The sequence below is a fragment of the Leuresthes tenuis genome, unplaced genomic scaffold, assembly GCF_036924035.1.
Source record: "Leuresthes tenuis unplaced genomic scaffold, fLeuTen1.0.hap1 SCAF_21, whole genome shotgun sequence".
NCBI lineage: Eukaryota > Metazoa > Chordata > Actinopteri > Atheriniformes > Atherinopsidae > Leuresthes > Leuresthes tenuis.
This window is the reverse complement of record NW_027325375.1, coordinates 6,361,456-6,385,625: the sequence shown is the minus strand read 5'-3', so window position 1 is coordinate 6,385,625 and position 24,170 is coordinate 6,361,456. Positions and strand designations below refer to the sequence as shown.

The 24,170-nt window shown below is 44.8% G+C and overlaps 27 non-coding genes across 27 annotated transcripts; all 27 read left to right on the top strand.

The window, feature by feature from the left end:
* The first annotated feature begins 14 nt into the window (after nt 1-14).
* On the top strand, nt 15-103 carry trnay-gua (transfer RNA tyrosine (anticodon GUA)). The gene is given in 2 exon segments: nt 15-51; nt 68-103. It is a non-coding gene; the product is annotated as a tRNA-Tyr (tRNA).
* A 114-nt stretch (nt 104-217) lies between these two features.
* trnar-acg (transfer RNA arginine (anticodon ACG)) lies at nt 218-290 on the top strand. The gene has a single exon. It is a non-coding gene; the product is annotated as a tRNA-Arg (tRNA).
* A 1,553-nt stretch (nt 291-1,843) lies between these two features.
* Nucleotides 1,844-1,932, top strand: trnay-gua (transfer RNA tyrosine (anticodon GUA)). Its single transcript is given in 2 exon segments — nt 1,844-1,880; nt 1,897-1,932. It is a non-coding gene; the product is annotated as a tRNA-Tyr (tRNA).
* A 114-nt stretch (nt 1,933-2,046) lies between these two features.
* On the top strand, nt 2,047-2,119 carry trnar-acg (transfer RNA arginine (anticodon ACG)). Its single transcript has one exon. It is a non-coding gene; the product is annotated as a tRNA-Arg (tRNA).
* Nucleotides 2,120-3,647: 1,528 nt separating this feature from the next.
* On the top strand, nt 3,648-3,736 carry trnay-gua (transfer RNA tyrosine (anticodon GUA)). Its single transcript is given in 2 exon segments — nt 3,648-3,684; nt 3,701-3,736. It is a non-coding gene; the product is annotated as a tRNA-Tyr (tRNA).
* A 114-nt stretch (nt 3,737-3,850) lies between these two features.
* trnar-acg (transfer RNA arginine (anticodon ACG)) lies at nt 3,851-3,923 on the top strand. The gene has a single exon. It is a non-coding gene; the product is annotated as a tRNA-Arg (tRNA).
* Nucleotides 3,924-5,452: 1,529 nt separating this feature from the next.
* On the top strand, nt 5,453-5,541 carry trnay-gua (transfer RNA tyrosine (anticodon GUA)). Its single transcript is given in 2 exon segments — nt 5,453-5,489; nt 5,506-5,541. It is a non-coding gene; the product is annotated as a tRNA-Tyr (tRNA).
* Nucleotides 5,542-5,655: 114 nt separating this feature from the next.
* trnar-acg (transfer RNA arginine (anticodon ACG)) lies at nt 5,656-5,728 on the top strand. The gene has a single exon. It is a non-coding gene; the product is annotated as a tRNA-Arg (tRNA).
* Nucleotides 5,729-7,281: 1,553 nt separating this feature from the next.
* trnay-gua (transfer RNA tyrosine (anticodon GUA)) lies at nt 7,282-7,370 on the top strand. Its single transcript is given in 2 exon segments — nt 7,282-7,318; nt 7,335-7,370. It is a non-coding gene; the product is annotated as a tRNA-Tyr (tRNA).
* A 114-nt stretch (nt 7,371-7,484) lies between these two features.
* Nucleotides 7,485-7,557, top strand: trnar-acg (transfer RNA arginine (anticodon ACG)). The gene has a single exon. It is a non-coding gene; the product is annotated as a tRNA-Arg (tRNA).
* Nucleotides 7,558-9,086: 1,529 nt separating this feature from the next.
* trnay-gua (transfer RNA tyrosine (anticodon GUA)) lies at nt 9,087-9,175 on the top strand. The gene is given in 2 exon segments: nt 9,087-9,123; nt 9,140-9,175. It is a non-coding gene; the product is annotated as a tRNA-Tyr (tRNA).
* Nucleotides 9,176-9,289: 114 nt separating this feature from the next.
* Nucleotides 9,290-9,362, top strand: trnar-acg (transfer RNA arginine (anticodon ACG)). Its single transcript has one exon. It is a non-coding gene; the product is annotated as a tRNA-Arg (tRNA).
* Nucleotides 9,363-10,891: 1,529 nt separating this feature from the next.
* On the top strand, nt 10,892-10,980 carry trnay-gua (transfer RNA tyrosine (anticodon GUA)). The gene is given in 2 exon segments: nt 10,892-10,928; nt 10,945-10,980. It is a non-coding gene; the product is annotated as a tRNA-Tyr (tRNA).
* A 114-nt stretch (nt 10,981-11,094) lies between these two features.
* On the top strand, nt 11,095-11,167 carry trnar-acg (transfer RNA arginine (anticodon ACG)). Its single transcript has one exon. It is a non-coding gene; the product is annotated as a tRNA-Arg (tRNA).
* A 1,529-nt stretch (nt 11,168-12,696) lies between these two features.
* trnay-gua (transfer RNA tyrosine (anticodon GUA)) lies at nt 12,697-12,785 on the top strand. Its single transcript is given in 2 exon segments — nt 12,697-12,733; nt 12,750-12,785. It is a non-coding gene; the product is annotated as a tRNA-Tyr (tRNA).
* Nucleotides 12,786-12,899: 114 nt separating this feature from the next.
* On the top strand, nt 12,900-12,972 carry trnar-acg (transfer RNA arginine (anticodon ACG)). The gene has a single exon. It is a non-coding gene; the product is annotated as a tRNA-Arg (tRNA).
* Nucleotides 12,973-14,501: 1,529 nt separating this feature from the next.
* On the top strand, nt 14,502-14,590 carry trnay-gua (transfer RNA tyrosine (anticodon GUA)). The gene is given in 2 exon segments: nt 14,502-14,538; nt 14,555-14,590. It is a non-coding gene; the product is annotated as a tRNA-Tyr (tRNA).
* Nucleotides 14,591-14,704: 114 nt separating this feature from the next.
* On the top strand, nt 14,705-14,777 carry trnar-acg (transfer RNA arginine (anticodon ACG)). Its single transcript has one exon. It is a non-coding gene; the product is annotated as a tRNA-Arg (tRNA).
* Nucleotides 14,778-16,306: 1,529 nt separating this feature from the next.
* On the top strand, nt 16,307-16,395 carry trnay-gua (transfer RNA tyrosine (anticodon GUA)). Its single transcript is given in 2 exon segments — nt 16,307-16,343; nt 16,360-16,395. It is a non-coding gene; the product is annotated as a tRNA-Tyr (tRNA).
* Nucleotides 16,396-16,509: 114 nt separating this feature from the next.
* On the top strand, nt 16,510-16,582 carry trnar-acg (transfer RNA arginine (anticodon ACG)). The gene has a single exon. It is a non-coding gene; the product is annotated as a tRNA-Arg (tRNA).
* Nucleotides 16,583-18,240: 1,658 nt separating this feature from the next.
* trnay-gua (transfer RNA tyrosine (anticodon GUA)) lies at nt 18,241-18,329 on the top strand. Its single transcript is given in 2 exon segments — nt 18,241-18,277; nt 18,294-18,329. It is a non-coding gene; the product is annotated as a tRNA-Tyr (tRNA).
* A 1,740-nt stretch (nt 18,330-20,069) lies between these two features.
* On the top strand, nt 20,070-20,158 carry trnay-gua (transfer RNA tyrosine (anticodon GUA)). The gene is given in 2 exon segments: nt 20,070-20,106; nt 20,123-20,158. It is a non-coding gene; the product is annotated as a tRNA-Tyr (tRNA).
* Nucleotides 20,159-20,272: 114 nt separating this feature from the next.
* On the top strand, nt 20,273-20,345 carry trnar-acg (transfer RNA arginine (anticodon ACG)). Its single transcript has one exon. It is a non-coding gene; the product is annotated as a tRNA-Arg (tRNA).
* A 1,528-nt stretch (nt 20,346-21,873) lies between these two features.
* Nucleotides 21,874-21,962, top strand: trnay-gua (transfer RNA tyrosine (anticodon GUA)). Its single transcript is given in 2 exon segments — nt 21,874-21,910; nt 21,927-21,962. It is a non-coding gene; the product is annotated as a tRNA-Tyr (tRNA).
* Nucleotides 21,963-22,076: 114 nt separating this feature from the next.
* Nucleotides 22,077-22,149, top strand: trnar-acg (transfer RNA arginine (anticodon ACG)). Its single transcript has one exon. It is a non-coding gene; the product is annotated as a tRNA-Arg (tRNA).
* A 1,529-nt stretch (nt 22,150-23,678) lies between these two features.
* On the top strand, nt 23,679-23,767 carry trnay-gua (transfer RNA tyrosine (anticodon GUA)). The gene is given in 2 exon segments: nt 23,679-23,715; nt 23,732-23,767. It is a non-coding gene; the product is annotated as a tRNA-Tyr (tRNA).
* A 114-nt stretch (nt 23,768-23,881) lies between these two features.
* trnar-acg (transfer RNA arginine (anticodon ACG)) lies at nt 23,882-23,954 on the top strand. The gene has a single exon. It is a non-coding gene; the product is annotated as a tRNA-Arg (tRNA).
* Nucleotides 23,955-24,170: the final 216 nt, after the last annotated feature.

Genomic DNA, 24,170 nt, shown 5'->3' with positions numbered 1-24,170 from the left:
ATATGCTGTTATTCCCTTCGATAGCTCAGTTGGTAGAGCGGAGGACTGTAGGTGCCTAACAACAGTTATCCTTAGGTCGCTGGTTCAATTCCGGCTCGAAGGACATGCCGTGCTTTTGTGAACAGAGGCTCTTCTGGCCAACGCCGTCGATCCTTTCACATCTATTGGATGACGCTCTTTTTAGAGAGACTCTGCTGCTCTCCATGCATTGTCTGAAGGGCTAGTGGCGCAATGGATAACGCGTCTGACTACGGATCAGAAGATTCTAGGTTCAACTCCTGGCTAGCTCGGCACATAGGTTTTAGTCTCTCAACTCTCCCACTGCTGCAGAACAGGAGCACTATGAAGCCTCTACTCCCTGGGTATCCCAGCACAATCACGCCGGAAAGATGCCACGCATGTGGCATACTCCACACTGTAAGGAAAGTTGGTCTTCCTCTTTAACTCTGCTTTCAATGATTTTGCTCCTAACACAAAAATCCATGTCTGCCAGCCACATGCAGCAGAGCTAGATATGCTATCCTTGGGATATTCAGTTCAATTCAATTCAATTCACTTTTATTTATATAGCGCCAAATGACAACAATTGTCATGTCAAGGCACTTAAATAATATAGTCCAATTCAAGCCAATTGGAATTCAATTAATTGTTATCATAATCCAATGAAATCCAATGAATTCATTTCAAAATAATCCAATGAATTCATTTCAAAATAATCCAATTCATTCATAAAGGGCCAATTCAAAAACAATATCCTAGCTCAGGAAACCAACAGATTGCTCCAAAACTTGTCTTCAGTCCAATCTCCCGTCCTAAGCATGCCTGTGGCGACTGTGGAAAGGAACGACTCCCTTTTAACGGGAAAAAACCTCTGGCAGAATCAGACTCAGGAAGGGTGGCCATCCGCCTCGACCAGCTGGGGTTTGAGAAGACGGAAAAGAGGGGGAGGGGGAACACGGTAACACCATTCAAAGGATACCTGTTGGAACAGGGAAAAACAAGTTAATAACCACAATAATGTCACATGTACATAATATCATTTGAGATATTAAACAGGGGGAAAAGAGAGCAAAGTCAGGGAAGGTGTGACAGATGAGGCCCCCCAGCAGTCTAAGCCTATAGCAGCTTAACTATGGGATGTTTCAGGATCACCTGAGCCATCCCTAACTATGAGCTTTATCAAAAAGGAAAGTTTTAAGCCTAATCTTAAAAGTGGAAAGGGTGCCTGCTTCCCGGACATTTACGGGCAGTTTATTGCACAAGAGAGGGGCCTGATAACTGAAGGCTCTGCCTCCCACTGTACTTTTAGAAACTCTGGGAACAGCAAGTAAACCTGCAGTTTGGGAGCAAAGTGTCTGCTTCGCGGACATTTACGGGCAGCTTATTGCACAAGAGAGGGGCCTGATAACTGAAGGCTCTGCCTCCCACTGTACTTTTATAAACTCTTGGAACAGCAAGTAAACCTGCAGTTTGGGAGCAAAGTGCTCTGTTAGGAAAATATCTTACATTGAGATCTTTAAGATATGATGCAGCTCGGTCATTAAGAGCTTTACATGTGAGGAGAAGAATCTTAAATTCTATTCTGAATTTAACAGGCAGCCAATGAAGAGAAGCTAAAACTGGAGAAAACTAGATATGAAGGTGTTTTGGATCACATCAATGTGGAAAGCCACAAACAACAAATAGCAGCAACCGGCCGTGATCGTGTAGTGGTTAGTGCTCTGCGTTGTGGTCGCAGCAACCCCGGTGGTACAGGAGAGAACTGCAGGTGTCCAAGGATACATATGTGAAGCCTCCTTACGTGCATCCACACAGCTGACGGAAAGAAAATATGCTGTTATTCCCTTCGATAGCTCAGTTGGTAGAGCGGAGGACTGTAGGTGCCTAACAACAGTTATCCTTAGGTCGCTGGTTCAATTCCGGCTCGAAGGACATGCCGTGCTTTTGTGAACAGAGGCTCTTCTGGCCAACGCCGTCGATCCTTTCACATCTATTGGATGACGCTCTTTTTAGAGAGACTCTGCTGCTCTCCATGCATTGTCTGAAGGGCTAGTGGCGCAATGGATAACGCGTCTGACTACGGATCAGAAGATTCTAGGTTCAACTCCTGGCTAGCTCGGCACATAGGTTTTAGTCTCTCAACTCTCCCACTGCTGCAGAACAGGAGCACTATGAAGCCTCTACTCCCTGGGTATCCCAGCACAATCACGCCGGAAAGATGCCACGCATGTGGCATACTCCACACTGTAAGGAAAGTTGGTCTTCCTCTTTAACTCTGCTTTCAATGATTTTGCTCCTAACACAAAAATCCATGTCTGCCAGCCACATGCAGCAGAGCTAGATATGCTATCCTTGGGATATTCAGTTCAATTCAATTCAATTCACTTTTATTTATATAGCGCCAAATGACAACAATTGTCATGTCAAGGCACTTAAATAATATAGTCCAATTCAAGCCAATTGGAATTCAATTCATTGTTATCATAATCCAATGAAATCCAATGAATTCATTTCAAAATAATCCAATTCATTCATAAAGGGCCAATTCAAAAACAATATCCTAGCTCAGGAAACCAACAGATTGCTCCAAAACTTGTCTTCAGTCCAATCTCCCGTCCTAAGCATGCATGTGGCGACTGTGGAAAGGAAAGACTCCCTTTTAACGGGAAAAAACCTCTGGCAGAATCAGACTCAGGAAGGGTGGCCATCCGCCTCGACCAGCTGGGGTTTGAGAAGACGGAAAAGAGGGGGAGGGGAACACGGTAACACCATTCAAAGGATACCTGTTGGAACAGGGAAAAACAAGTTAATAACCACAATAACGTCACATGTACATAATATCATTTGAGATATTAAACAGGGGGAAAAGAGAGCAAAGTCAGGGAAGGTGTGACAGATGAGGCCCCCCAGCAGTCTAAGCCTATAGCAGCTTAACTATGGGATGTTTCAGGATCACCTGAGCCATCCCTAACTATGAGCTTTATCAAAAAGGAAAGTTTTAAGCCTAATCTTAAAAGTGGAAAGGGTGCCTGCTTCCCGGACATTTACGGGCAGTTTATTGCACAAGAGAGGGGCCTGATAACTGAAGGCTCTGCCTCCCACTGTACTTTTAGAAACTCTGGGAACAGCAAGTAAACCTGCAGTTTGGGAGCAAAGTGTCTGCTTCGCGGACATTTACGGGCAGCTTATTGCACAAGAGAGGGGCCTGATAACTGAAGGCTCTGCCTCCCACTGTACTTTTATAAACTCTTGGAACAGCAAGTAAACCTGCAGTTTGGGAGCAAAGTGCTCTGTTAGGAAAATATCTTACATTGAGATCTTTAAGATATGATGCAGCTCGGTCATTAAGAGCTTTACATGTGAGGAGAAGAATCTTAAATTCTATTCTGAATTTAACAGGCAGCCAATGAAGAGAAGCTAAAACTGGAGAAAACTAGATATGAAGGTGTTTTGGATCACATCAATGTGGAAAGCCACAAACAACAAATAGCAGCAACCGGCCGTGATCGTGTAGTGGTTAGAGCTCTGCGTTGTGGTCGCAGCAACCCCGGTGGTACAGGAGAGAACTGCAGGTGTCCAAGGATACATATGTGAAGCCTCCTTACGTGCATCCACACAGCTGACGGAAAGAAAATATGCTGTTATTCCCTTCGATAGCTCAGTTGGTAGAGCGGAGGACTGTAGGTGCCTAACAACAGTTATCCTTAGGTCGCTGGTTCAATTCCGGCTCGAAGGACATGCCGTGCTTTTGTGAACAGAGGCTCTTCTGGCCAACGCCGTCGATCCTTTCACATCTATTGGATGACGCTCTTTTTAGAGAGACTCTGCTGCTCTCCATGCATTGTCTGAAGGGCTAGTGGCGCAATGGATAACGCGTCTGACTACGGATCAGAAGATTCTAGGTTCAACTCCTGGCTAGCTCGGCACATAGGTTTTAGTCTCTCAACTCTCCCACTGCTGCAGAACAGGAGCACTATGAAGCCTCTACTCCCTGGGTATCCCAGCACAATCACGCCGGAAAGATGCCACGCATGTGGCATACTCCACACTGTAAGGAAAGTTGGTCTTCCTCTTTAACTCTGCTTTCAATGATTTTGCTCCTAACACAAAAATCCATGTCTGCCAGCCACATGCAGCAGAGCTAGATATGCTATCCTTGGGATATTCAGTTCAATTCAATTCAATTCACTTTTATTTATATAGCGCCAAATGACAACAATTGTCATGTCAAGGCACTTAAATAATATAGTCCAATTCAAGCCAATTGGAATTCAATTCATTGTTATCATAATCCAATGAAATCCAATGAATTCATTTCAAAATAATCCAATTCATTCATAAAGGGCCAATTCAAAAACAATATCCTAGCTCAGGAAACCAACAGATTGCTCCAAAACTTGTCTTCAGTCCAATCTCCCGTCCTAAGCATGCATGTGGCGACTGTGGAAAGGAAAGACTCCCTTTTAACGGGAAAAAACCTCTGGCAGAATCAGACTCAGGAAGGGTGGCCATCCGCCTCGACCAGCTGGGGTTTGAGAAGACGGAAAAGAGGGGGAGGGGGAACACGGTAACACCATTCAAAGGATACCTGTTGGAACAGGGAAAAACAAGTTAATAACCACAATAATGTCACATGTACATAATATCATTTGAGATATTAAACAGGGGGAAAAGAGAGCAAAGTCAGGGAAGGTGTGACAGATGAGGCCCCCCAGCAGTCTAAGCCTATAGCAGCTTTACTATGGGATGTTTCAGGATCACCTGAGCCATCCCTAACTATGAGCTTTATCAAAAAGGAAAGTTTTAAGCCTAATCTTAAAAGTGGAAAGGGTGCCTGCTTCCCGGACATTTACGGGCAGTTTATTGCACAAGAGAGGGGCCTGATAACTGAAGGCTCTGTCTCCCACTGTACTTTTAGAAACTCTGGGAACAGCAAGTAAACCTGCAGTTTGGGAGCAAAGTGTCTGCTTCGCGGACATTTACGGGCAGCTTATTGCACAAGAGAGGGGCCTGATAACTGAAGGCTCTGCCTCCCACTGTACTTTTATAAACTCTTGGAACAGCAAGTAAACCTGCAGTTTGGGAGCAAAGTGCTCTGTTAGGAAAATATCTTACATTGAGATCTTTAAGATATGATGCAGCTCGGTCATTAAGAGCTTTACATGTGAGGAGAAGAATCTTAAATTCTATTCTGAATTTAACAGGCAGCCAATGAAGAGAAGCTAAAACTGGAGAAAACTAGATATGAAGGTGTTTTGGATCACATCAATGTGGAAAGCCACAAACAACAAATAGCAGCAACCGGCCGTGATCGTGTAGTGGTTAGTGCTCTGCGTTGTGGTCGCAGCAACCCCGGTGGTACAGGAGAGAACTGCAGGTGTCCAAGGATACATATGTGAAGCCTCCTTACGTGCATCCACACAGCTGACGGAAAGAAAATATGCTGTTATTCCCTTCGATAGCTCAGTTGGTAGAGCGGAGGACTGTAGGTGCCTAACAACAGTTATCCTTAGGTCGCTGGTTCAATTCCGGCTCGAAGGACATGCCGTGCTTTTGTGAACAGAGGCTCTTCTGGCCAACGCCGTCGATCCTTTCACATCTATTGGATGACGCTCTTTTTAGAGAGACTCTGCTGCTCTCCATGCATTGTCTGAAGGGCTAGTGGCGCAATGGATAACGCGTCTGACTACGGATCAGAAGATTCTAGGTTCAACTCCTGGCTAGCTCGGCACATAGGTTTTAGTCTCTCAACTCTCCCACTGCTGCAGAACAGGAGCACTATGAAGCCTCTACTCCCGGGGTATCCCAGCACAATCACGCCGGAAAGATGCCACGCATGTGGCATACTCCACACTGTAAGGAAAGTTGGTCTTCCTCTTTAACTCTGCTTTCAATGATTTTGCTCCTAACACAAAAATCCATGTCTGCCAGCCACATGCAGCAGAGCTAGATATGCTATCCTTGGGATATTCAGTTCAATTCAATTCAATTCACTTTTATTTATATAGCGCCAAATGACAACAATTGTCATGTCAAGGCACTTAAATAATATAGTCCAATTCAAGCCAATTGGAATTCAATTCATTGTTATCATAATCCAATGAAATCCAATGAATTCATTTCAAAATAATCCAATGAATTCATTTCAAAATAATCCAATTCATTCATAAAGGGCCAATTCAAAAACAATATCCTAGCTCAGGAAACCAACAGATTGCTCCAAAACTTGTCTTCAGTCCAATCTCCCGTCCTAAGCATGCCTGTGGCGACTGTGGAAAGGAACGACTCCCTTTTAACGGGAAAAAACCTCTGGCAGAATCAGACTCAGGAAGGGTGGCCATCCGCCTCGACCAGCTGGGGTTTGAGAAGACGGAAAAGAGGGGGAGGGGGAACACGGTAACACCATTCAAAGGATACCTGTTGGAACAGGGAAAAACAAGTTAATAACCACAATAATGTCACATGTACATAATATCATTTGAGATATTAAACAGGGGGAAAAGAGAGCAAAGTCAGGGAAGGTGTGACAGATGAGGCCCCCCAGCAGTCTAAGCCTATAGCAGCTTAACTATGGGATGTTTCAGGATCACCTGAGCCATCCCTAACTATGAGCTTTATCAAAAAGGAAAGTTTTAAGCCTAATCTTAAAAGTGGAAAGGGTGCCTGCTTCCCGGACATTTACGGGCAGTTTATTGCACAAGAGAGGGGCCTGATAACTGAAGGCTCTGCCTCCCACTGTACTTTTAGAAACTCTGGGAACAGCAAGTAAACCTGCAGTTTGGGAGCAAAGTGTCTGCTTCGCGGACATTTACGGGCAGCTTATTGCACAAGAGAGGGGCCTGATAACTGAAGGCTCTGCCTCCCACTGTACTTTTATAAACTCTTGGAACAGCAAGTAAACCTGCAGTTTGGGAGCAAAGTGCTCTGTTAGGAAAATATCTTACATTGAGATCTTTAAGATATGATGCAGCTCGGTCATTAAGAGCTTTACATGTGAGGAGAAGAATCTTAAATTCTATTCTGAATTTAACAGGCAGCCAATGAAGAGAAGCTAAAACTGGAGAAAACTAGATATGAAGGTGTTTTGGATCACATCAATGTGGAAAGCCACAAACAACAAATAGCAGCAACCGGCCGTGATCGTGTAGTGGTTAGAGCTCTGCGTTGTGGTCGCAGCAACCCCGGTGGTACAGGAGAGAACTGCAGGTGTCCAAGGATACATATGTGAAGCCTCCTTACGTGCATCCACACAGCTGACGGAAAGAAAATATGCTGTTATTCCCTTCGATAGCTCAGTTGGTAGAGCGGAGGACTGTAGGTGCCTAACAACAGTTATCCTTAGGTCGCTGGTTCAATTCCGGCTCGAAGGACATGCCGTGCTTTTGTGAACAGAGGCTCTTCTGGCCAACGCCGTCGATCCTTTCACATCTATTGGATGACGCTCTTTTTAGAGAGACTCTGCTGCTCTCCATGCATTGTCTGAAGGGCTAGTGGCGCAATGGATAACGCGTCTGACTACGGATCAGAAGATTCTAGGTTCAACTCCTGGCTAGCTCGGCACATAGGTTTTAGTCTCTCAACTCTCCCACTGCTGCAGAACAGGAGCACTATGAAGCCTCTACTCCCTGGGTATCCCAGCACAATCACGCCGGAAAGATGCCACGCATGTGGCATACTCCACACTGTAAGGAAAGTTGGTCTTCCTCTTTAACTCTGCTTTCAATGATTTTGCTCCTAACACAAAAATCCATGTCTGCCAGCCACATGCAGCAGAGCTAGATATGCTATCCTTGGGATATTCAGTTCAATTCAATTCAATTCACTTTTATTTATATAGCGCCAAATGACAACAATTGTCATGTCAAGGCACTTAAATAATATAGTCCAATTCAAGCCAATTGGAATTCAATTCATTGTTATCATAATCCAATGAAATCCAATGAATTCATTTCAAAATAATCCAATTCATTCATAAAGGGCCAATTCAAAAACAATATCCTAGCTCAGGAAACCAACAGATTGCTCCAAAACTTGTCTTCAGTCCAATCTCCCGTCCTAAGCATGCATGTGGCGACTGTGGAAAGGAAAGACTCCCTTTTAACGGGAAAAAACCTCTGGCAGAATCAGACTCAGGAAGGGTGGCCATCCGCCTCGACCAGCTGGGGTTTGAGAAGACGGAAAAGAGGGGGAGGGGGAACACGGTAACACCATTCAAAGGATACCTGTTGGAACAGGGAAAAACAAGTTAATAACCACAATAATGTCACATGTACATAATATCATTTGAGATATTAAACAGGGGGAAAAGAGAGCAAAGTCAGGGAAGGTGTGACAGATGAGGCCCCCCAGCAGTCTAAGCCTATAGCAGCTTTACTATGGGATGTTTCAGGATCACCTGAGCCATCCCTAACTATGAGCTTTATCAAAAAGGAAAGTTTTAAGCCTAATCTTAAAAGTGGAAAGGGTGCCTGCTTCCCGGACATTTACGGGCAGTTTATTGCACAAGAGAGGGGCCTGATAACTGAAGGCTCTGCCTCCCACTGTACTTTTAGAAACTCTGGGAACAGCAAGTAAACCTGCAGTTTGGGAGCAAAGTGTCTGCTTCGCGGACATTTACGGGCAGCTTATTGCACAAGAGAGGGGCCTGATAACTGAAGGCTCTGCCTCCCACTGTACTTTTATAAACTCTTGGAACAGCAAGTAAACCTGCAGTTTGGGAGCAAAGTGCTCTGTTAGGAAAATATCTTACATTGAGATCTTTAAGATATGATGCAGCTCGGTCATTAAGAGCTTTACATGTGAGGAGAAGAATCTTAAATTCTATTCTGAATTTAACAGGCAGCCAATGAAGAGAAGCTAAAACTGGAGAAAACTAGATATGAAGGTGTTTTGGATCACATCAATGTGGAAAGCCACAAACAACAAATAGCAGCAACCGGCCGTGATCGTGTAGTGGTTAGTGCTCTGCGTTGTGGTCGCAGCAACCCCGGTGGTACAGGAGAGAACTGCAGGTGTCCAAGGATACATATGTGAAGCCTCCTTACGTGCATCCACACAGCTGACGGAAAGAAAATATGCTGTTATTCCCTTCGATAGCTCAGTTGGTAGAGCGGAGGACTGTAGGTGCCTAACAACAGTTATCCTTAGGTCGCTGGTTCAATTCCGGCTCGAAGGACATGCCGTGCTTTTGTGAACAGAGGCTCTTCTGGCCAACGCCGTCGATCCTTTCACATCTATTGGATGACGCTCTTTTTAGAGAGACTCTGCTGCTCTCCATGCATTGTCTGAAGGGCTAGTGGCGCAATGGATAACGCGTCTGACTACGGATCAGAAGATTCTAGGTTCAACTCCTGGCTAGCTCGGCACATAGGTTTTAGTCTCTCAACTCTCCCACTGCTGCAGAACAGGAGCACTATGAAGCCTCTACTCCCTGGGTATCCCAGCACAATCACGCCGGAAAGATGCCACGCATGTGGCATACTCCACACTGTAAGGAAAGTTGGTCTTCCTCTTTAACTCTGCTTTCAATGATTTTGCTCCTAACACAAAAATCCATGTCTGCCAGCCACATGCAGCAGAGCTAGATATGCTATCCTTGGGATATTCAGTTCAATTCAATTCAATTCACTTTTATTTATATAGCGCCAAATGACAACAATTGTCATGTCAAGGCACTTAAATAATATAGTCCAATTCAAGCCAATTGGAATTCAATTCATTGTTATCATAATCCAATGAAATCCAATGAATTCATTTCAAAATAATCCAATTCATTCATAAAGGGCCAATTCAAAAACAATATCCTAGCTCAGGAAACCAACAGATTGCTCCAAAACTTGTCTTCAGTCCAATCTCCCGTCCTAAGCATGCATGTGGCGACTGTGGAAAGGAAAGACTCCCTTTTAACGGGAAAAAACCTCTGGCAGAATCAGACTCAGGAAGGGTGGCCATCCGCCTCGACCAGCTGGGGTTTGAGAAGACGGAAAAGAGGGGGAGGGGGAACACGGTAACACCATTCAAAGGATACCTGTTGGAACAGGGAAAAACAAGTTAATAACCACAATAATGTCACATGTACATAATATCATTTGAGATATTAAACAGGGGGAAAAGAGAGCAAAGTCAGGGAAGGTGTGACAGATGAGCCCCCCCAGCAGTCTAAGCCTATAGCAGCTTAACTATGGGATGTTTCAGGATCACCTGAGCCATCCCTAACTATGAGCTTTATCAAAAAGGAAAGTTTTAAGCCTAATCTTAAAAGTGGAAAGGGTGCCTGCTTCCCGGACATTTACGGGCAGTTTATTGCACAAGAGAGGGGCCTGATAACTGAAGGCTCTGCCTCCCACTGTACTTTTAGAAACTCTGGGAACAGCAAGTAAACCTGCAGTTTGGGAGCAAAGTGTCTGCTTCGCGGACATTTACGGGCAGCTTATTGCACAAGAGAGGGGCCTGATAACTGAAGGCTCTGCCTCCCACTGTACTTTTATAAACTCTTGGAACAGCAAGTAAACCTGCAGTTTGGGAGCAAAGTGCTCTGTTAGGAAAATATCTTACATTGAGATCTTTAAGATATGATGCAGCTCGGTCATTAAGAGCTTTACATGTGAGGAGAAGAATCTTAAATTCTATTCTGAATTTAACAGGCAGCCAATGAAGAGAAGCTAAAACTGGAGAAAACTAGATATGAAGGTGTTTTGGATCACATCAATGTGGAAAGCCACAAACAACAAATAGCAGCAACCGGCCGTGATCGTGTAGTGGTTAGAGCTCTGCGTTGTGGTCGCAGCAACCCCGGTGGTACAGGAGAGAACTGCAGGTGTCCAAGGATACATATGTGAAGCCTCCTTACGTGCATCCACACAGCTGACGGAAAGAAAATATGCTGTTATTCCCTTCGATAGCTCAGTTGGTAGAGCGGAGGACTGTAGGTGCCTAACAACAGTTATCCTTAGGTCGCTGGTTCAATTCCGGCTCGAAGGACATGCCGTGCTTTTGTGAACAGAGGCTCTTCTGGCCAACGCCGTCGATCCTTTCACATCTATTGGATGACGCTCTTTTTAGAGAGACTCTGCTGCTCTCCATGCATTGTCTGAAGGGCTAGTGGCGCAATGGATAACGCGTCTGACTACGGATCAGAAGATTCTAGGTTCAACTCCTGGCTAGCTCGGCACATAGGTTTTAGTCTATCAACTCTCCCACTGCTGCAGAACAGGAGCACTATGAAGCCTCTACTCCCTGGGTATCCCAGCACAATCACGCCGGAAAGATGCCACGCAGGTGGCATACTCCACACTGTAAGGAAAGTTGGTCTTCCTCTTTAACTCTGCTTTCAATGATTTTGCTCCTAACACAAAAATCCATGTCTGCCAGCCACATGCAGCAGAGCTAGATATGCTATCCTTGGGATATTCAGTTCAATTCAATTCAATTCACTTTTATTTATATAGCGCCAAATGACAACAATTGTCATGTCAAGGCACTTAAATAATATAGTCCAATTCAAGCCAATTGGAATTCAATTCATTGTTATCATAATCCAATGAAATCCAATGAATTCATTTCAAAATAATCCAATTCATTCATAAAGGGCCAATTCAAAAACAATATCCTAGCTCAGGAAACCAACAGATTGCTCCAAAACTTGTCTTCAGTCCAATCTCCCGTCCTAAGCATGCATGTGGCGACTGTGGAAAGGAAAGACTCCCTTTTAACGGGAAAAAACCTCTGGCAGAATCAGACTCAGGAAGGGTGGCCATCCGCCTCGACCAGCTGGGGTTTGAGAAGACGGAAAAGAGGGGGAGGGGGAACACGGTAACACCATTCAAAGGATACCTGTTGGAACAGGGAAAAACAAGTTAATAACCACAATAATGTCACATGTACATAATATCATTTGAGATATTAAACAGGGGGAAAAGAGAGCAAAGTCAGGGAAGGTGTGACAGATGAGGCCCCCCAGCAGTCTAAGCCTATAGCAGCTTTACTATGGGATGTTTCAGGATCACCTGAGCCATCCCTAACTATGAGCTTTATCAAAAAGGAAAGTTTTAAGCCTAATCTTAAAAGTGGAAAGGGTGCCTGCTTCCCGGACATTTACGGGCAGTTTATTGCACAAGAGAGGGGCCTGATAACTGAAGGCTCTGCCTCCCACTGTACTTTTAGAAACTCTGGGAACAGCAAGTAAACCTGCAGTTTGGGAGCAAAGTGTCTGCTTCGCGGACATTTACGGGCAGCTTATTGCACAAGAGAGGGGCCTGATAACTGAAGGCTCTGCCTCCCACTGTACTTTTATAAACTCTTGGAACAGCAAGTAAACCTGCAGTTTGGGAGCAAAGTGCTCTGTTAGGAAAATATCTTACATTGAGATCTTTAAGATATGATGCAGCTCGGTCATTAAGAGCTTTACATGTGAGGAGAAGAATCTTAAATTCTATTCTGAATTTAACAGGCAGCCAATGAAGAGAAGCTAAAACTGGAGAAAACTAGATATGAAGGTGTTTTGGATCACATCAATGTGGAAAGCCACAAACAACAAATAGCAGCAACCGGCCGTGATCGTGTAGTGGTTAGTGCTCTGCGTTGTGGTCGCAGCAACCCCGGTGGTACAGGAGAGAACTGCAGGTGTCCAAGGATACATATGTGAAGCCTCCTTACGTGCATCCACACAGCTGACGGAAAGAAAATATGCTGTTATTCCCTTCGATAGCTCAGTTGGTAGAGCGGAGGACTGTAGGTGCCTAACAACAGTTATCCTTAGGTCGCTGGTTCAATTCCGGCTCGAAGGACATGCCGTGCTTTTGTGAACAGAGGCTCTTCTGGCCAACGCCGTCGATCCTTTCACATCTATTGGATGACGCTCTTTTTAGAGAGACTCTGCTGCTCTCCATGCATTGTCTGAAGGGCTAGTGGCGCAATGGATAACGCGTCTGACTACGGATCAGAAGATTCTAGGTTCAACTCCTGGCTAGCTCGGCACATAGGTTTTAGTCTCTCAACTCTCCCACTGCTGCAGAACAGGAGCACTATGAAGCCTCTACTCCCGGGGTATCCCAGCACAATCACGCCGGAAAGATGCCACGCATGTGGCATACTCCACACTGTAAGGAAAGTTGGTCTTCCTCTTTAACTCTGCTTTCAATGATTTTGCTCCTAACACAAAAATCCATGTCTGCCAGCCACATGCAGCAGAGCTAGATATGCTATCCTTGGGATATTCAGTTCAATTCAATTCAATTCACTTTTATTTATATAGCGCCAAATGACAACAATTGTCATGTCAAGGCACTTAAATAATATAGTCCAATTCAAGCCAATTGGAATTCAATTCATTGTTATCATAATCCAATGAAATCCAATGAATTCATTTCAAAATAATCCAATTCATTCATAAAGGGCCAATTCAAAAACAATATCCTAGCTCAGGAAACCAACAGATTGCTCCAAAACTTGTCTTCAGTCCAATCTCCCGTCCTAAGCATGCATGTGGCGACTGTGGAAAGGAAAGACTCCCTTTTAACGGGAAAAAACCTCTGGCAGAATCAGACTCAGGAAGGGTGGCCATCCGCCTCGACCAGCTGGGGTTTGAGAAGACGGAAAAGAGGGGGAGGGGGAACACGGTAACACCATTCAAAGGATACCTGTTGGAACAGGGAAAAACAAGTTAATAACCACAATAATGTCACATGTACATAATATCATTTGAGATATTAAACAGGGGGAAAAGAGAGCAAAGTCAGGGAAGGTGTGACAGATGAGCCCCCCCAGCAGTCTAAGCCTATAGCAGCTTAACTATGGGATGTTTCAGGATCACCTGAGCCATCCCTAACTATGAGCTTTATCAAAAAGGAAAGTTTTAAGCCTAATCTTAAAAGTGGAAAGGGTGCCTGCTTCCCGGACATTTACGGGCAGTTTATTGCACAAGAGAGGGGCCTGATAACTGAAGGCTCTGCCTCCCACTGTAATTTTAGAAACTCTGGGAACAGCAAGTAAACCTGCAGTTTGGGAGCAAAGTGTCTGCTTCGCGGACATTTACGGGCAGCTTATTGCACAAGAGATGGGCCTGATAACTGAAGGCTCTGCCTCCCACTGTACTTTTATAAACTCTTGGAACAGCAAGTAAACCTGCAGTTTGGGAGCAAAGTGCTCTGTTAGGAAAATATCTTACATTGAGATCTTTAAGATATGATGCAGCTCGGTCATTAAGAGCTTTACATGTGAGGAGAAGAATCTTAAATTCTATTCTGAATTTAACAGGCAGCCAATGAAGAGAAGCTAAAACTGGAGAAAACTAGATATGAAGGTGTTTTGGATCACATCAATGTGGAAAGCCACAAACAACAAATAGCAGCAACCGGCCGTGATCGTGTAGTGGTTAGTGCTCTGCGTTGTGGTCGCAGCAACCCCGGTGGTACAGGAGAGAACTGCAGGTGTCCAAGGATACATATGTGAAGCCTCCTTACGTGCATCCACACAGCTGACGGAAAGAAAATATGCTGTTATTCCCTTCGATAGCTCAGTTGGTAGAGCGGAGGACTGTAGGTGCCTAACAACAGTTATCCTTAGGTCGCTGGTTCAATTCCGGCTCGAAGGACATGCCGTGCTTTTGTGAACAGAGGCTCTTCTGGCCAACGCCGTCGATCCTTTCACATCTATTGGATGACGCTCTTTTTAGAGAGACTCTGCTGCTCTCCATGCATTGTCTGAAGGGCTAGTGGCGCAATGGATAACGCGTCTGACTACGGATCAGAAGATTCTAGGTTCAACTCCTGGCTAGCTCGGCACATAGGTTTTAGTCTCTCAACTCTCCCACTGCTGCAGAACAGGAGCACTATGAAGCCTCTACTCCCTGGGTATCCCAGCACAATCACGCCGGAAAGATGCCACGCATGTGGCATACTCCACACTGTAAGGAAAGTTGGTCTTCCTCTTTAACTCTGCTTTCAATGATTTTGCTCCTAACACAAAAATCCATGTCTGCCAGCCACATGCAGCAGAGCTAGATATGCTATCCTTGGGATATTCAGTTCAATTCAATTCAATTCACTTTTATTTATATAGCGCCAAATGACAACAATTGTCATGTCAAGGCACTTAAATAATATAGTCCAATTCAAGCCAATTGGAATTCAATTCATTGTTATCATAATCCAATGAAATCCAATGAATTCATTTCAAAATAATCCAATTCATTCATAAAGGGCCAATTCAAAAACAATATCCTAGCTCAGGAAACCAACAGATTGCTCCAAAACTTGTCTTCAGTCCAATCTCCCGTCCTAAGCATGCATGTGGCGACTGTGGAAAGGAAAGACTCCCTTTTAACGGGAAAAAACCTCTGGCAGAATCAGACTCAGGAAGGGTGGCCATCCGCCTCGACCAGCTGGGGTTTGAGAAGACGGAAAAGAGGGGGAGGGGGAACACGGTAACACCATTCAAAGGATACCTGTTGGAACAGGGAAAAACAAGTTAATAACCACAATAATGTCACATGTACATAATATCATTTGAGATATTAAACAGGGGGAAAAGAGAGCAAAGTCAGGGAAGGTGTGACAGATGAGCCCCCCCAGCAGTCTAAGCCTATAGCAGCTTAACTATGGGATGTTTCAGGATCACCTGAGCCATCCCTAACTATGAGCTTTATCAAAAAGGAAAGTTTTAAGCCTAATCTTAAAAGTGGAAAGGGTGCCTGCTTCCCGGACATTTACGGGCAGTTTATTGCACAAGAGAGGGGCCTGATAACTGAAGGCTCTGCCTCCCACTGTAATTTTAGAAACTCTGGGAACAGCAAGTAAACCTGCAGTTTGGGAGCAAAGTGTCTGCTTCGCGGACATTTACGGGCAGCTTATTGCACAAGAGATGGGCCTGATAACTGAAGGCTCTGCCTCCCACTGTACTTTTATAAACTCTTGGAACAGCAAGTAAACCTGCAGTTTGGGAGCAAAGTGCTCTGTTAGGAAAATATCTTACATTGAGATCTTTAAGATATGATGCAGCTCGGTCATTAAGAGCTTTACATGTGAGGAGAAGAATCTTAAATTCTATTCTGAATTTAACAGGCAGCCAATGAAGAGAAGCTAAAACTGGAGAAAACTAGATATGAAGGTGTTTTGGATCACATCAATGTGGAAAGCCACAAACAACAAATAGCAGCAACCGGCCGTGATCGTGTAGTGGTTAGTGCTCTGCGTTGTGGTCGCAGCAACCCCGGTGGTACAGGAGAGAACTGCAGGTGTCCAAGGATACATATGTGAAGCCTCCTTACGTGCATCCACACAGCTGACGGAAAGAAAATATGCTGTTATTCCCTTCGATAGCTCAGTTGGTAGAGCGGAGGACTGTAGGTGCCTAACAACAGTTATCCTTAGGTCGCTGGTTCAATTCCGGCTCGAAGGACATGCCGTGCTTTTGTGAACAGAGGCTCTTCTGGCCAACGCCGTCGATCCTTTCACATCTATTGGATGACGCTCTTTTTAGAGAGACTCTGCTGCTCTCCATGCATTGTCTGAAGGGCTAGTGGCGCAATGGATAACGCGTCTGACTACGGATCAGAAGATTCTAGGTTCAACTCCTGGCTAGCTCGGCACATAGGTTTTAGTCTCTCAACTCTCCCACTGCTGCAGAACAGGAGCACTATGAAGCCTCTACTCCCTGGGTATCCCAGCACAATCACGCCGGAAAGATGCCACGCATGTGGCAGACTCCACACCGTAAGGAAAGTTGGTCTTCCTCTTTACCTCTGCTTTCAATGATTTTGCTCCTAACACAAAAATCCATGTCTGCCAGCCACATGCAGCAGAGCTAGATATGCTATCCTTGGGATATTCAGTTCAATTCAATTCAATTCACTTTTATTTATATAGCGCCAAATGACAACAATTGTCATGTCAAGGCACTTAAATAATATAGTCCAATTCAAGCCAATTGGAATTCAATTCATTGTTATCATAATCCAATGAAATCCAATGAATTCATTTCAAAATAATCCAATTCATTCATAAAGGGCCAATTCAAAAACAATATCCTAGCTCAGGAAACCAACAGATTGCTCCAAAACTTGTCTTCAGTCCAATCTCCCGTCCTAAGCATGCCTGTGGCGACTGTGGAAAGGAACGACTCCCTTTTAACGGGAAAAAACCTCTGGCAGAATCAGACTCAGGAAGGGTGGCCATCCGCCTCGACCAGCTGGGGTTTGAGAAGACGGAAAAGAGGGGGAGGGGAACACGGTAACACCATTCAAAGGATACCTGTTGGAACAGGGAAAAACAAGTTAATAACCACAATAACGTCACATGTACATAATATCATTTGAGATATTAAACAGGGGGAAAAGAGAGCAAAGTCAGGGAAGGTGTGACAGATGAGGCCCCCCAGCAGTCTAAGCCTATAGCAGCTTAACTATGGGATGTTTCAGGATCACCTGAGCCATCCCTAACTATGAGCTTTATCAAAAAGGAAAGTTTTAAGCCTAATCTTAAAAGTGGAAAGGGTGCCTGCTTCCCGGACATTTACGGGCAGTTTATTGCACAAGAGAGGGGCCTGATAACTGAAGGCTCTGCCTCCCACTGTACTTTTAGAAACTCTGGGAACAGCAAGTAAACCTGCAGTTTGGGAGCAAAGTGTCTGCTTCGCGGACATTTACGGGCAGTTTATTGCACAAGAGAGGGGCCTGATAACTGAAGGCTCTGCCTCCCACTGTAATTTTAGAAACTCTGGGAACAGCAAGTAAACCTGCAGTTTGGGAGCAAAGTGTCTGCTTCGCGGACATTTACGGGCAGCTTATTGCACAAGAGAGGGGCCTGATAACTGAAGGCTCTGCCTCCCACTGTACTTTTATAAACTCTTGGAACAGCAAGTAAACCTGCAGTTTGGGAGCAAAGTGCTCTGTTAGGAAAATATCTTACATTGAGATCTTTAAGATATGATGCAGCTCGGTCATTAAGAGCTTTACATGTGAGGAGAAGAATCTTAAATTCTATTCTGAATTTAACAGGCAGCCAATGAAGAGAAGCTAAAACTGGAGAAAACTAGATATGAAGGTGTTTTGGATCACATCAATGTGGAAAGCCACAAACAACAAATAGCAGCAACCGGCCGTGATCGTGTAGTGGTTAGTGCTCTGCGTTGTGGTCGCAGCAACCCCGGTGGTACAGGAGAGAACTGCAGGTGTCCAAGGATACATATGTGAAGCCTCCTTACGTGCATCCACACAGCTGACGGAAAGAAAATATGCTGTTATTCCCTTCGATAGCTCAGTTGGTAGAGCGGAGGACTGTAGGTGCCTAACAACAGTTATCCTTAGGTCGCTGGTTCAATTCCGGCTCGAAGGACACGCCGTGCTTTTGTGAACAGAGGCTCTTCTGGCCAACGCCATCGATCCTTTCACATCTATTGGATGACGCTCTTTTTAGAGAAACTCTGCTGCTCTCCATGCATTGTCTGAAGGGCTAGTGGCGCAATGGATAAAGCGTCTGACTACGGATCAGAAGATTCTAGGTTCAACTCCTGGCTAGCTTGGCACATAGGTTTTAGTCTCTCAACTCTCCCACTGCTGCAGAACAGGAGCACTATGAAGCCTCTACTCCCTGGGTATCCCAGCACAATCACGCCGGAAAGATGCCACGCATGTGGCATACTCCACACTGTAAGGAAAGTTGGTCTTCCTCTTTAACTCTGCTTTCAATGATTTTGCTCCTAACACAAAAATCCATGTCTGCCAGCCACATGCAGCAGAGCTAGATATGCTATCCTTGGGATATTCAGTTCAATTCAATTCAATTCACTTTTATTTATATAGCGCCAAATGACAACAATTGTCATGTCAAGGCACTTAAATAATATAGTCCAATTCAAGCCAATTGGAATTCAATTCATTGTTATCATAATCCAATGAAATCCAATGAATTCATTTCAAAATAATCCAATGAATTCATTTCAAAATAATCCAATTCATTCATAAAGGGCCAATTCAAAAACAATATCCTAGCTCAGGAAACCAACAGATTGCTCCAAAACTTGTCTTCAGTCCAATCTCCCGTCCTAAGCATGCCTGTGGCGACTGTGGAAAGGAACGACTCCCTTTTAACGGGAAAAAACCTCTGGCAGAATCAGACTCAGGAAGGGTGGCCATCCGCCTCGACCAGCTGGGGTTTGAGAAGACGGAAAAGAGGGGGAGGGGGAACACGGTAACACCATTCAAAGGATACCTGTTGGAACAGGGAAAAACAAGTTAATAACCACAATAATGTCACATGTACATAATATCATTTGAGATATTAAACAGGGGGAAAAGAGAGCAAAGTCAGGGAAGGTGTGACAGATGAGGCCCCCCAGCAGTCTAAGCCTATAGCAGCTTAACTATGGGATGTTTCAGGATCACCTGAGCCATCCCTAACTATGAGCTTTATCAAAAAGGAAAGTTTTAAGCCTAATCTTAAAAGTGGAAAGGGTGCCTGCTTCCCGGACATTTACGGGCAGTTTATTGCACAAGAGAGGGGCCTGATAACTGAAGGCTCTGCCTCCCACTGTACTTTTAGAAACTCTGGGAACAGCAAGTAAACCTGCAGTTTGGGAGCAAAGTGTCTGCTTCGCGGACATTTACGGGCAGCTTATTGCACAAGAGAGGGGCCTGATAACTGAAGGCTCTGCCTCCCACTGTACTTTTATAAACTCTTGGAACAGCAAGTAAACCTGCAGTTTGGGAGCAAAGTGCTCTGTTAGGAAAATATCTTACATTGAGATCTTTAAGATATGATGCAGCTCGGTCATTAAGAGCTTTACATGTGAGGAGAAGAATCTTAAATTCTATTCTGAATTTAACAGGCAGCCAATGAAGAGAAGCTAAAACTGGAGAAAACTAGATATGAAGGTGTTTTGGATCACATCAATGTGGAAAGCCACAAACAACAAATAGCAGCAACCGGCCGTGATCGTGTAGTGGTTAGTGCTCTGCGTTGTGGTCGCAGCAACCCCGGTGGTACAGGAGAGAACTGCAGGTGTCCAAGGATACATATGTGAAGCCTCCTTACGTGCATCCACACAGCTGACGGAAAGAAAATATGCTGTTATTCCCTTCGATAGCTCAGTTGGTAGAGCGGAGGACTGTAGGTGCCTAACAACAGTTATCCTTAGGTCGCTGGTTCAATTCCGGCTCGAAGGACATGCCGTGCTTTTGTGAACAGAGGCTCTTCTGGCCAACGCCGTCGATCCTTTCACATCTATTGGATGACGCTCTTTTTAGAGAGACTCTGCTGCTCTCCATGCATTGTCTGAAGGGCTAGTGGCGCAATGGATAACGCGTCTGACTACGGATCAGAAGATTCTAGGTTCAACTCCTGGCTAGCTCGGCACATAGGTTTTAGTCTCTCAACTCTCCCACTGCTGCAGAACAGGAGCACTATGAAGCCTCTACTCCCTGGGTATCCCAGCACAATCACGCCGGAAAGATGCCACGCATGTGGCATACTCCACACCGTAAGGAAAGTTGGTCTTCCTCTTTACCTCTGCTTTCAATGATTTTGCTCCTAACACAAAAATCCATGTCTGCCAGCCACATGCAGCAGAGCTAGATATGCTATCCTTGGGATATTCAGTTCAATTCAATTCAATTCACTTTTATTTATATAGCGCCAAATGACAACAATTGTCATGTCAAGGCACTTAAATAATATAGTCCAATTCAAGCCAATTGGAATTCAATTCATTGTTATCATAATCCAATGAAATCCAATGAATTCATTTCAAAATAATCCAATTCATTCATAAAGGGCCAATTCAAAAACAATATCCTAGCTCAGGAAACCAACAGATTGCTCCAAAACTTGTCTTCAGTCCAATCTCCCGTCCTAAGCATGCCTGTGGCGACTGTGGAAAGGAACGACTCCCTTTTAACGGGAAAAAACCTCTGGCAGAATCAGACTCAGGAAGGGTGGCCATCCGCCTCGACCAGCTGGGGTTTGAGAAGACGGAAAAGAGGGGGAGGGGAACACGGTAACACCATTCAAAGGATACCTGTTGGAACAGGGAAAAACAAGTTAATAACCACAATAACGTCACATGTACATAATATCATTTGAGATATTAAACAGGGGGAAAAGAGAGCAAAGTCAGGGAAGGTGTGACAGATGAGGCCCCCCAGCAGTCTAAGCCTATAGCAGCTTAACTATGGGATGTTTCAGGATCACCTGAGCCATCCCTAACTATGAGCTTTATCAAAAAGGAAAGTTTTAAGCCTAATCTTAAAAGTGGAAAGGGTGCCTGCTTCCCGGACATTTACGGGCAGTTTATTGCACAAGAGAGGGGCCTGATAACTGAAGGCTCTGCCTCCCACTGTACTTTTAGAAACTCTGGGAACAGCAAGTAAACCTGCAGTTTGGGAGCAAAGTGTCTGCTTCGCGGACATTTACGGGCAGCTTATTGCACAAGAGAGGGGCCTGATAACTGAAGGCTCTGCCTCCCACTGTACTTTTATAAACTCTTGGAACAGCAAGTAAACCTGCAGTTTGGGAGCAAAGTGCTCTGTTAGGAAAATATCTTACATTGAGATCTTTAAGATATGATGCAGCTCGGTCATTAAGAGCTTTACATGTGAGGAGAAGAATCTTAAATTCTATTCTGAATTTAACAGGCAGCCAATGAAGAGAAGCTAAAACTGGAGAAAACTAGATATGAAGGTGTTTTGGATCACATCAATGTGGAAAGCCACAAACAACAAATAGCAGCAACCGGCCGTGATCGTGTAGTGGTTAGAGCTCTGCGTTGTGGTCGCAGCAACCCCGGTGGTACAGGAGAGAACTGCAGGTGTCCAAGGATACGTATGTGAAGCCTCCTTACGTGCATCCACACAGCTGACGGAAAGAAAATATGCTGTTATTCCCTTCGATAGCTCAGTTGGTAGAGCGGAGGACTGTAAGTGCCTAACAACAGTTATCCTTAGGTCGCTGGTTCAATTCCGGCTCGAAGGACATGCCGTGCTTTTGTGAACAGAGGCTCTTCTGGCCAACGCCATCGATCCATTCACATCTATTGGATGACGCTCTTTTTAGAGAGACTCTGCTGCTCTCCATGCATTGTCTGAAGGGCTAGTGGCGCAATGGATAACGCATCTGACTACGGATCAGAAGATTCTAGGTTCAACTCCTGGCTAGCTCGGCACATAGGTTTTAGTCTCTCAACTCTCCCACTGCTGCAGAACAGGAGCACTATGAAGCCTCTACTCCCTAGGTATCCCAGCACAATCACGCCGGAAAGATGCCACGCATGTGGCATACTCCACACTGTAAGGAAAGTTGGTCTTCCTCTTTAACTCTGCTTTCAATGATTTTGCTCCTAACACAAAAATCCATGTCTGCCAGCCACATGCAGCAGAGCTAGATATGCTATCCTTGGGATATTCAGTTCAATTCAATTCAATTCACTTTTATTTATATAGCGCCAAATGACAACAATTGTCATGTCAAGGCACTTAAATAATATAGTCCAATTCAAGCCAATTGGAATTCAATTCATTGTTATCATAATCCAATGAAATCCAATTAATTCATTTCAAAATAATCCAATTCATTCATAAAGGGCCAATTCAAAAACAATATCCTAGCTCAGGAAACCAACAGATTGCTCCAAAACTTGTCTTCAGTCCAATCTCCCGTCCTAAGCATGCCTGTGGCGACTGTGGAAAGGAACGACTCCCTTTTAACGGGAAAAAACCTCTGGCAGAATCAGACTCAGGAAGGGTGGCCATCCGCCTCGACCAGCTGGGGTTTGAGAAGACGGAAAAGAGGGGGAGGGGGAACACGGTAACACCATTCAAAGGATACCTGTTGGAACAGGGAAAAACAAGTTAATAACCACAATAATGTCACATGTACATAATATCATTTGAGATATTAAACAGGGGGAAAAGAGAGCAAAGTCAGGGAAGGTGTGACAGATGAGGCCCCCCAGCAGTCTAAGCCTATAGCAGCTTAACTATGGGATGTTTCAGGATCACCTGAGCCATCCCTAACTATGAGCTTTATCAAAAAGGAAAGTTTTAAGCCTAATCTTAAAAGTGGAAAGGGTGCCTGCTTCCCGGACATTTACGGGCAGTTTATTGCACAAGAGAGGGGCCTGATAACTGAAGGCTCTGCCTCCCACTGTACTTTTAGAAACTCTGGGAACAGCAAGTAAACCTGCAGTTTGGGAGCAAAGTGTCTGCTTCGCGGACATTTACGGGCAGCTTATTGCACAAGAGAGGGGCCTGATAACTGAAGGCTCTGCCTCCCACTGTACTTTTATAAACTCTTGGAACAGCAAGTAAACCTGCAGTTTGGGAGCAAAGTGCTCTGTTAGGAAAATATCTTACATTGAGATCTTTAAGATATGATGCAGCTCGGTCATTAAGAGCTTTACATGTGAGGAGAAGAATCTTAAATTCTATTCTGAATTTAACAGGCAGCCAATGAAGAGAAGCTAAAACTGGAGAAAACTAGATATGAAGGTGTTTTGGATCACATCAATGTGGAAAGCCACAAACAACAAATAGCAGCAACCGGCCGTGATCGTGTAGTGGTTAGAGCTCTGCGTTGTGGTCGCAGCAACCCCGGTGGTACAGGAGAGAACTGCAGGTGTCCAAGGATACGTATGTGAAGCCTCCTTACGTGCATCCACACAGCTGACGGAAAGAAAATATGCTGTTATTCCCTTCGATAGCTCAGTTGGTAGAGCGGAGGACTGTAGGTGCCTAACAACAGTTATCCTTAGGTCGCTGGTTCAATTCCGGCTCGAAGGACATGCCGTGCTTTTGTGAACAGAATCTCTTCTGGCCAACGCCATCGATCCATTCACATCTATTGGATGACGCTCTTTTTAGAGAGACTCTGCTGCTCTCCATGCATTGTCTGAAGGGCTAGTGGCGCAATGGATAACGCGTCTGACTACGGATCAGAAGATTCTAGGTTCAACTCCTGGCTAGCTCGGCATATAGGTTTTAGTCTCTCAACTCTCCCACTGCTGCAGAACAGGAGCACTATGAAGCCTCTACTCCCTAGGTATCCCAGCACAATCACGCCGGAAAGATGCCACGCATGTGGCATACTCCACACTGTAAGGAAAGTTGGTCTTCCTCTTTAACTCTGCTTTCAATGATTTTGCTCCTAACACAAAAATCCATGTCTGCCAGCCACATGAAGCAG